The following is a 9,977-nucleotide window of genomic DNA, read 5'->3' on the forward strand; positions in this document are numbered from 1 at the left end:
CGGGGCAGCTGCGGTACCAAAGGGAGATCTGGCACTGCCACCTGGGTTGTGGGAAGCTAAAACCTCTGGGCAGGTTTATAGACAGGGTCCGCCACGGAGAGCCAAATTGTGTTCCTCCTCCCGTTGCCATGGGGATGGGAAATGCTCTTCTGCAGAGACAGCAGCACACCGCTGATGGGGGAAGAAAGATCTGAGACAGCTTCTCTTTCCCAGACACAGCACATGCTCCCCTAAAAGGAAATTAGAAGTTTGTTTTGTGTGTAATTCTTAAACACTAGGCAAAAATATACTGAGAGTTGTATGTTTCTCCTCCCAGATATCCATCCTGCTAATCAATAAATTCTACACCTGCTGATGGGGGGATGATTTATGGCACAGTGTAACATTAGAGTTACACTGCTTTATTGATGTATTGATGCAACATATTATGGAGGCAATATCCTGCAGTGATACACTGATTTCAAGACATAGTGGTAACAAGCAGCAGCATTAAGGAACAGCTCTGTCTACCCTTTTTCTTTCATTTTTTTGTATCTATTAGAAGAAAACACACAGGATGATGCCATTATGGCATTGCTGTTCTCCTGAAAAATAAAAGAGCCTCATTTCTTTGAGAGTCACCCTTGGACTAGCTGCCTCCTGATGCACAGAACGTGTTGGACGCTGTTCCCACTGAGGGCAACCGAATGGTGTAGGCAGGTTCTGGCCACCACCTGCTTCACAGCTGGATGGACCAGGTAGCATTTGCAGCCTGGTTGGTGGGGGACTGCCGACACCTTTGAAACAGAAGAGGCTGCTTGACCCATCCTGTCATATCGCCAGCACAGTCTGTGTTTACTTGCTCCTTCCTCTCCCTGTCAATGATGAGCAGTGTTTGTTTTCAAGTGGTTTTGATTTGCCACATTCCCAGTGAGCTAAGTGCATTGCAGCCACCGGAGTACATCAAGCAACAAGACTACATTAAGAAAGCCTCCTAGGGAAGCCAGCATACCACGGTGTTGAAATTAGACAACATATTGTAGAACACAGCCTCAGATATTCAGACGAACATTTTTCCTCAAGATCCCGTAGGCAAGTTTGCAAGTTTGAGCAGTGAAGAGTACAAACAGCTGCAATCCTCAGGAGCCAGTGGGCACACTGCTGTCACCAGCTACTGAAGTATAAGTCAGTGACTTTGGCACACCTTGAGGAAAAAAGTCTGCTACCCAAACAAAATATGATTTCTCATCAGGGAGTAGAGAAGTGGGTTGGAGGAGGAGCAGGATCTGAGTGCAGAGTGCCACAGGGAGATTTACAGAAGGGAATTAAGTGTTCAGGTATTTTTCTTTGATTTTTTTGTTTTTTTTGTCTGACTATCAGCACAGATGTGCTGGCATGCTCTGATATAGAGTATTGCCTGCTAAAAATTCTAACAACTTTTTTTTTTTTTTTGAGAAAATAGCAGTGAATTATACGCAATAACTGTTCAAAGCTTGTCATAAATCCAAAAAGCCAACAAATAACTAGACTACCCATATATCTAAGTCCTCCATGTGCCTCTCAGACACAGCAATTGCTTTGAAGCAGATGGAGAACTGAGAAGACACCCAAAGCTAAGGGGGGCACCTGGCATCCTTTCTAGGGACTGCATAAGCAGGCATCTTTGGTACTGATGGCTTGTCAGGGAGCCTTACAGCATGCAGCTAATGGCATTAATGAACTCCCCTTCTCATAAGGCACATCATACAAAAGAAAAAGCCAAGAAGGAGGATCTGTTAGAAACCTTATTTCTTGAGTAAGATGCAAAGATGAAAATCAAAACTGTGGTCTAGAAAAGGCCATGTTCAGGCTGCTTACCATGTGTGCCTGGCAAGTACTGCACCTATTGTAACTCCCAATTTTGAGAGGGTGATAAGAAATTCATGTTGCTCTAAGTTTATGGGTCTCCACACCAGGAAAAAAAAATACAAAAAGGAAAACAAGAAAGAGCACACATTCTTTTTTTTCCATGAACTAAAAGTAAATCAAGGAACTGAATGCTCCTGTGAAGGGTGATAAAAAGGTCCTTAGTAGCCTGGATTTCTAAGGAAACACAGAAAATAGAGCAAAGGAGATGAATAAGATGTTATTAAGCACCTGAAGTTTCCTTCAGTTAAAAGTAGTCTAATATCCAGTTACCAAGCAGGGAACCACTTACAGTAATGTGCACTTGTTGGAAATTTTCAGACTAGCTGAGAAATTCTGGTGCAGATGTCACTGTCTGTGTCTATTTCTGGCTATGTTGCTGTGCAATTAAGCTAGAAGTCTTTTTTTGCTCATCTGAAGGATAGGGTAGCAGTGAATGAAGGTAACCATACAGTACTTACTTCTATAGGAACACTAGAATTTGCAAAATATTTCCTTGCTGGAGTCTCATAATACAATTTTATGCTAGTTATTGTCATCTCAAACAAGGCAAAGCTGAACAGCAAGAAACTGATTTGTGGCTGAAATTTCACCTTATCACCTTAAAAGCAGTGACAGAATCTGGCACATAACAGTGTATATACTTTGCAGTGTGTCTTGGTAAAAGTTTCATGTTCATTAGTTACTTGGGCAACTGGCCAGTGGTCTCTGCTAATTGCAGAAGACAGAACATTTATTTCATAATAGACTTTGAAAAAAACCCTCCAACTTAAATTAAAAGATGCTAAATGAGAGTAGATCTGACTTGTGTATTGAAAGAAGAGAAGAAAAAGAGGAAGCAGTACTGATGCTTCAACTTCAGAAGACATGAATCTTCCAATACATTTTACTTTGGTTTCTCCAAACTGGAGATCAGAGAAAGAATTTATCACTTCTCTGAATCCTTCCATTTTGGGGAACAGCCTTTACTGGTAGAGCACAGAAAAGAAACATTGCTGCCAATATGTGCTGAAAACAATTTTTAACCAGACAGGAAATCATTTAATGGTTTCTTTTTTTTACAGAAAAAACACTGAAGGTACTTCTTGTCTTGCTGTATTTTTGTGAAGTAGGCTTTTGCTTGTACATTTCTGCTTGTTTTGAATTATTGCTCTCTGGAACTCTATGTACTGTGATTTTATTATTATATATATATATATATATATATATTTTTTTTTTTTCCACAGTAAATCCTTCTTAAAGTAGAGAAAACTTAGATCTTTAGCTGTTATAATCAAAGGTTCTTCTTTGTTCACTGGAGTCCTTGCTTCAAGCAAAATCTCAAAGATTAGACTCTAAATAGTGGGGCTACCTATTTAAACATTGATTCAGAGAAATCTGCCCACATCCTTCACTAAGTGGTGTGCTCGAGTGTGGTGAAGAAGAGCAGCATTTTCTACGGGGAAACCAGAGGCCTGCTCACTGAGGAGAATTTTTGCCTTTGCTATGGCTGCTTCCACCAAGATAATCAGCTAAAAGAAGCCATAAGACAACCCTGATTATGTCTCAGCCGTTGACAGCCATAACAGCTTGTATATACTATTAAGCAGTTTGTCACACATCATAGTATGCAGTGAAAATATTGTGATAGATGCAGCTACTAGTGTATACGGAGCTGTCAGAAAATGCGATATGCAGGGATTGTGCTTTCAAAAATACAGAAGTTCCCAAGCCTATTTCATATAGCATGTTACTTTGCAGTTGAGAAGCAGTGTAATTCTTATATAATTGTTCAATACTCTTCCCCTCATGGATATTTTCACTGTGCTTTTCCCTTCTCTTAAGAAAGATAAGCTAATCTAGCTAAATAAATTTATTCAGGTGTAATTGAAAGAGGAAAAGTTCACTTGTACACAAGTGGTCTTCAAAAAGTCAGGTTTTTGATAAGGAGCAAACAGTAAGGAGCAGAACTATGTAAAAGAAAGCTTGTTGAGGGGTGGGATGTTGTGGAAGAGGACCACTGAGCTGTGAACCTCAAAAAATGACCAAGATGCAGAATGGCAGTCCTCTGTGATAGAACTTCAGGTTTTCACATTGTAAAATGGACCTTGCAGGATGACATAATCCATACCCATCCCAAGGCAGGATCAAATATGTGTACATTGTTTCCAATGAGTATTTGTTTAAGCTACAAAAATGGAAAATCTACTGTCTCCTCAGGCCACTTTTTGTACTGTGTTGCTCTCATTATCATTATATAGCTTTTTAGCAAATATAAATAATATTTTTCTTACTGTTAGTAAGGTCTGTTACTTCTTACCCAATCCATCACATGTATATACAGAATACTGTCCTCCTGTTTATGCAGTCCTTTAAATATGCTCAGACTGCTTCTCTGGCTCTTCTCATCCTTAGGCTCAACAACTATGTTTCTTATAATTCTTTCTGCCAGTGTGGTTGTATTGATCTATGATCATTTTGTAACTCCTTTCTGGACTTTTTCCATTTGATCTGTCTTATTCTTTAAGAATGCCTAGGGAAACTGGATACCTTAATGTTAAAGTATTTCCCAACAGAAGATAGAGCAGAGAGACATCAACTCTTCAAAGCTGATCACTCAGGAGTTCATCTTCTCTCCCCAGCTTTCCTCCAGAACAAAATGCCTATAAATCATAGAATCATATAGGCTGAAAAGGACTTTTGAGATCATTGAGTCCAACTGTTAACCTAGCACTACCAAGTCCAGATTCCTCTGTAGAACCTTCCTACCCTCCAGCAGATCAACACTCCCACCCTATTTGGTGTCATCTGCAAATGTAGAGGGTGCACTCAGTCCCCTCATCCAGATATCAAAGAGAATGTATGCCCACCCAAGACATGAGCAGACAGTTTCTTAAAGAGAATTCTGTGGAAAATGGTGTCAAAGGCTTTACTAAAGTCTAGGTAGACAGCACACACAGCCTTTCCCCCATCCATTAAGTGAGTCACCTTGTCATAGAAGGAGATCAGGTTAGTCAAACAGGACCTTCCTTTCATAAACCCATACTGACTGGGCCTGACCACCTGGTTATCCTGTATGTGCCCCATGATGGCACTCAAGATGATCTGCTTCATAACTTTCCCTGGCACTGAGGTTGGACTGACAGGCCTGTAGTTCCCTGGATCCTTCCTGCTGTCCCTTTTGTAGATGGGTGTCACATTTGCTAACCTCCAGTGAACTGGGATTTCCTTGGTTAGCCAGGACTGCTGATAAATGACTAATATCACATGGAAAGCAGAATAAACAAGAGTCAGTCTTTGGAGATTATTATTTAGAAAACACAAATCCATTTAGCCAATTGGACTGATATTCCTGTTGGACTAGTCAAGTTGGATAGGCTTCCTCAGATCTGCAGTTTTAAAGTTTGTCAGCATCAGCCTTGGAAAGGCATGCACCTTTAGTACGCTTGTTCGTGTTTTTCTTCCAGACAGATATGCCATTTCTAGGCTGTCCTGACCGGATAAATGCTTATTGCAATGTGGGATGTGCACATTTTACACAGTAGTTACCTTTCCATTTTAGCAAATAGATAGATCAGTCCTTACAGCTCTGTCTCAAGGCATCAGGTATTTCCTTATCCCTTCCCAGTGATTCCTCATCTATGTTCCCTTGTGAGTTCTTCCTCCTAGGTCACACTCCCTTCTTTCTCCTCAAGCATCAAATTCATTTGTATAATGCCAAGTTTGTGTGGCGTAAATCAGCTAAAACAACCCAAGCTTTTACCAGAAGACTAATGCACCTGAGTTTGGAAGGAGGAACAATTTGCCCATCTACCACCTAGTATCATTAAGATATTCTCAAACTATATACAAATATCGCATTCTTTAATGCAGAGGTGAGTTGGTCTTGTGCTAAAATTATCCTACATAAACTGCCTTAGAAAAAACTCTTCAATGACTCACTGCTGTGCTCTGTACTGTAGTTATCCAGGTACTTGAAGATGTAGTTGATAATGACTGGTCCCCAAAAATGTTAGTGCTGAATTCATTGTCATGAATATCAGTTGAAAGTCATTAAACCAAATAATTTTGTCTTGTCATTCTTTGTGTCTTTAAGTTAATGAAGACACTGAAAAATAGTATAGCATTCAGAGGTAAATTGCAAGAATGAATCAAAATTTGGAAAAATGATGTGCAGTTAGACACTAAAAAGGACATTATGAAGCAACTCAATGACCTATTGTAAATACCTCTGCTGGAACGTGATAAAATAATGGAAAATACATACTGAGAATCAAAGACTTGTTACAACTCATGGAATTCAAATGGATGTGACTAGAAAGTACAATTAGTGCAATTAACATAAATTCATTTTCCAAGGGATATAGATATATTGTCATTCTTTTGGAGGTACTTCCTAGTTCCAGCACAAATTCTCAGGCTCTGCCTGAGACCTGTGAAATTCTGTCAGCAGAGTAATGAAGGATGTCAGGTTTGGTGTGATTTTGCATGGTCCCATTTTAATCCATTGGTCTTCATGTTTTCCTGGTTTTAGTCTATCAGTACAACTGTACACAGGGAAAAATAACTAAATTTTCAAGTCTGGGGTAGTGAGACTTCTGGATATTAATTCTTTAAGAGAATATTGTTCTATCAGTGTCCATTTCACTCCAAGATTTAGGAGATTTAATAGGGAAGATGATTTACAAGGAGAACTATTCCTACAGTGAAACCAGTTTGCTCTAAATACTCACCAGAGTCAGGAATGATTATGGAAAACAAATGATGTATTTTAGACTTCTTCTAAGTCATAAGCAGAAGATAGGCAGGTGGTTTTTGACTGCCAGAAGAAACATGGATGTGCATGTAAGTCTGCAGCTACAGGAACATAGGATAGGAATAAAATAGCCCTGCAGATGCCAAGGTGAGAGAAGAAGGTGGGGAGAAGGTCCTCCAGGCACTGGCACAGAGATTCCCCTGCAGTCCATGGAGGACCATGCTGGAGCAGATATCCACACTGCAGCCTATGGAAAACCCCATGCTGCAGCAGGTGGATGTGCCCTTTACCTGGACTCTGTCCTGTTGAAGAGGGGGATTGAGAGAGCAGCCAGGTGGGCATCCAGCAGTCAGCCAAGGTTTACCCAACACATTCAGCTAGTACTTTCAAGTTCTGCCTATGGATGCCTTTTACTGTAGGGCATTGCAACCTATACAATTTCTACAGATATAGTAAAAATAATTGCAATTATCAGTTCTTTCTACACCTTTACATTTTCCTGTTAGTTCAGTGTGTTAAGCCAAATCACAGCAAAGAGACCTTTAGGAAAAAGCTTAGGAGGATCAATTTGTCCTTGCAGTATACCTCTTAATTTTAGCGAGCTTCCCAGTTCCCTCACATTATGCTACATGGTTGCTGTGTTTAATTACGGCCATTAATATATTTCTCAGTATGAAACACACTTGTGACTTTTACCTTAGACACTAATAAGTTGAGTCTGATAGCAGGAAAAAGAAAAACCCCGAACACTGATATCGTTAAGGTTAATAACCCAGTAGTTTACCAAAGAATCTCCATTCTCTAATTTGAATAGATTATCTAAATAGTTTTGTTACAGGTTGCTAACTGAATCAAGCCTATTGTTTCACAGTAATCCAGAGAAATGACTTTGCTGTTCTATTTTTGAATGCAAAACATCTGTACACTTTGAAACTTGTTTGTGATTCATATAACTTTGTTAGGTAAATTATAAATGTACAAAATATTGAAAATAAAGGTGAATCCAGAGAGAAGGAGTCCAAGGATATAAATGAATCTTTACAATTAAGAGGAACAGAGCTCCCAGTTAGCCAGTTCCTTCAGATGAATTCAATTTAGACTTGAACTCAATTTAGACCCCCTCTTACTGCAAAAATTCTTGCAACCCTGAATTTGGTGTAGAATTAATTTTGTACTGGCATGGGAAAGCAGGTAAATATAAGGATTTTTGAAATGTTCAGATCTTTTTACTTAAAAGTTAAAATAACCCTGAGGCCAGGATAAGGCAGTGGGGAAGGGGGAGGACCTGAAAGCCTAGAAGTAGGGGAGAGGCTCATGGAGCAAGTGGCCTCACAGTGAGAATATCTGGATCCACCAGCATTTGCATGCTTCTGGGTTAGCACGTAGGGGGAAATTACCTGCCTTTAGGGAACAGACAAAAAGGAAATTTATGTGTGGGGAAAGTCAGGTGGTGAGAGAGTTTTCGGGGAAGATAGGGCAAAAGAGGATGGAAGTGACATGGGTTGAGCAGTAGGGCCACAGAAATCTCTAATCACTCTCCGTATGAATAAACCACTCCTTTCAATGGATATTTTTTGTAAAACTTGGGCAAGTCCTGTGCAAGAGGAGAAGGTAATGGGAGGGAGGTGAACAGAGAAGGGAAGACAGCAGTGGCAGGTGAGATATGGCCATCCCGAGGGCACTGCTGGGCTGCTGCTGGAGTTGATGCAAGGAAATAGCCTTCTGGTTTCTTGTTACAGTGCCTTCTCCTTTCCTCAGAAACCAGTTCTCAGGTAGCTCTTAGAGATGTTAAATGCTGGCTGTAGCCTCAATGTCTCTGAAAGTGTAAAGCCACATGTGTTAAAATTCAGTGGCTGAGGCTACCGTCAGAAAAAAAGAACAAACCAAACCAACCAACCAAACAAAACACAACACAAAAAAACCAGCACTTGAGTTCATGGGCTCTGTAATAAGCAGTACTGTAGCCCCCTTAAAACCATCCTTGTAAAAAATAGGTCTTAATTATGCTCTGCTCACTGGATTTTACAATGGACTCATCTGATAGACCTCTCACTAGACTGCAGCAGCTTTACTCTGTTTATGAAAACATTTCCTACTGGGAGTGCATGTGAAAACTGACGGCATTTAATGAATGGTCTCTAGCAACCTTGGAACAACGGAGTCTTTGTCTGCTTTAGATCACATTACACCACCTTCTTTATCTCGTTTCCATTTGCATCAGGGATACACCAGCCTGAAGAGTGACCTACTTTCCCTGCAATATTTGCCTTGCTTTTAATTATAGCAATTATAGTGCCCTGATCACTGGCGTAGTCCCCAGAATGTTGACGTTTTTTCTTAATGTTATTGTTATATAGATTACACAGACTCTTTGCCAGCATGTTGCCCTCCAATTATCCAACTGGAGATGTTGCCTGTACTACACACAAGCAGGGAGCTTTGTGCGGGGGATCTTTGAAGATTTCTCAGGAGGCTGTTGTGCAGAAATTGTTCTGCATAGCCTCCTTCAGGGGACGGGTATGGCTGCATGTTGCTCCTAAACACCCGCTTCTTTCTTATACTGTTCTTCCCTCACTTTCATTGCAGCCTTTTTAGCAAAGGGTATAAAGCAGATAGAGCAGCCTGGAAACCATCACATAAGTGGCACATCTCTCAACCTACGTATTACAGAACAATTTTTAAATTGTTTTTAGATAAATGCACTGGGAAGTTTTTTCTTTACAAAGTTATTTTATATATTTTTATTAATGAGCTGCTTATTTTTTCTCTCATTATTAACTCATTTAACCTGAGAACTAACCTAGGCTAATTATATCATTATTCAACTATGGAACAATATGTATGCAGTTCAAGAGATTAGGAGGGTGAACCAAGCGGAACATAGTAAAGCATAGTATGTAACACCAGAGAAGAAAGGAGAGATGCTCTTCTGCTTCATAAGCTGACCCAACATTTCCTGGTTTCAGAGTAATGAATATTTTGGCTTATAAAAACAGATAGTAGTAAAGATTACTTTTGCCAGAAACATACTAAAGAGGCAAAATATTCCTATACCACAAATGTCATAGGAGTGATTGCATGGCTTGATTAACAGGAATCCATTTCAAGAACTTTCCTCTAGTAGCAAATGGCGTTGTTACTTCATTAGAGCCCTCATGTTTCCCCAGTCTCAGTCCTTGCACCTGCTCTGTCTAGAATCCTTATTAAAGGATCTCAATTAAACAATGTGCCAGATGCTTTTTGCTGAGACCTGGATGAGATCTGTGTTGCGTTCTGGTCTGGACAACCACAAAGCCACTGGTGAGTCCAGACACGAAGGGTGCTGCTAGTCACTGTCAGATTTTACAGGGACCTTTTC

This window comes from Streptopelia decaocto (assembly GCF_964273445.1).
Source record: "Streptopelia decaocto genome assembly, chromosome: 1".
NCBI lineage: Eukaryota > Metazoa > Chordata > Aves > Columbiformes > Columbidae > Streptopelia > Streptopelia decaocto.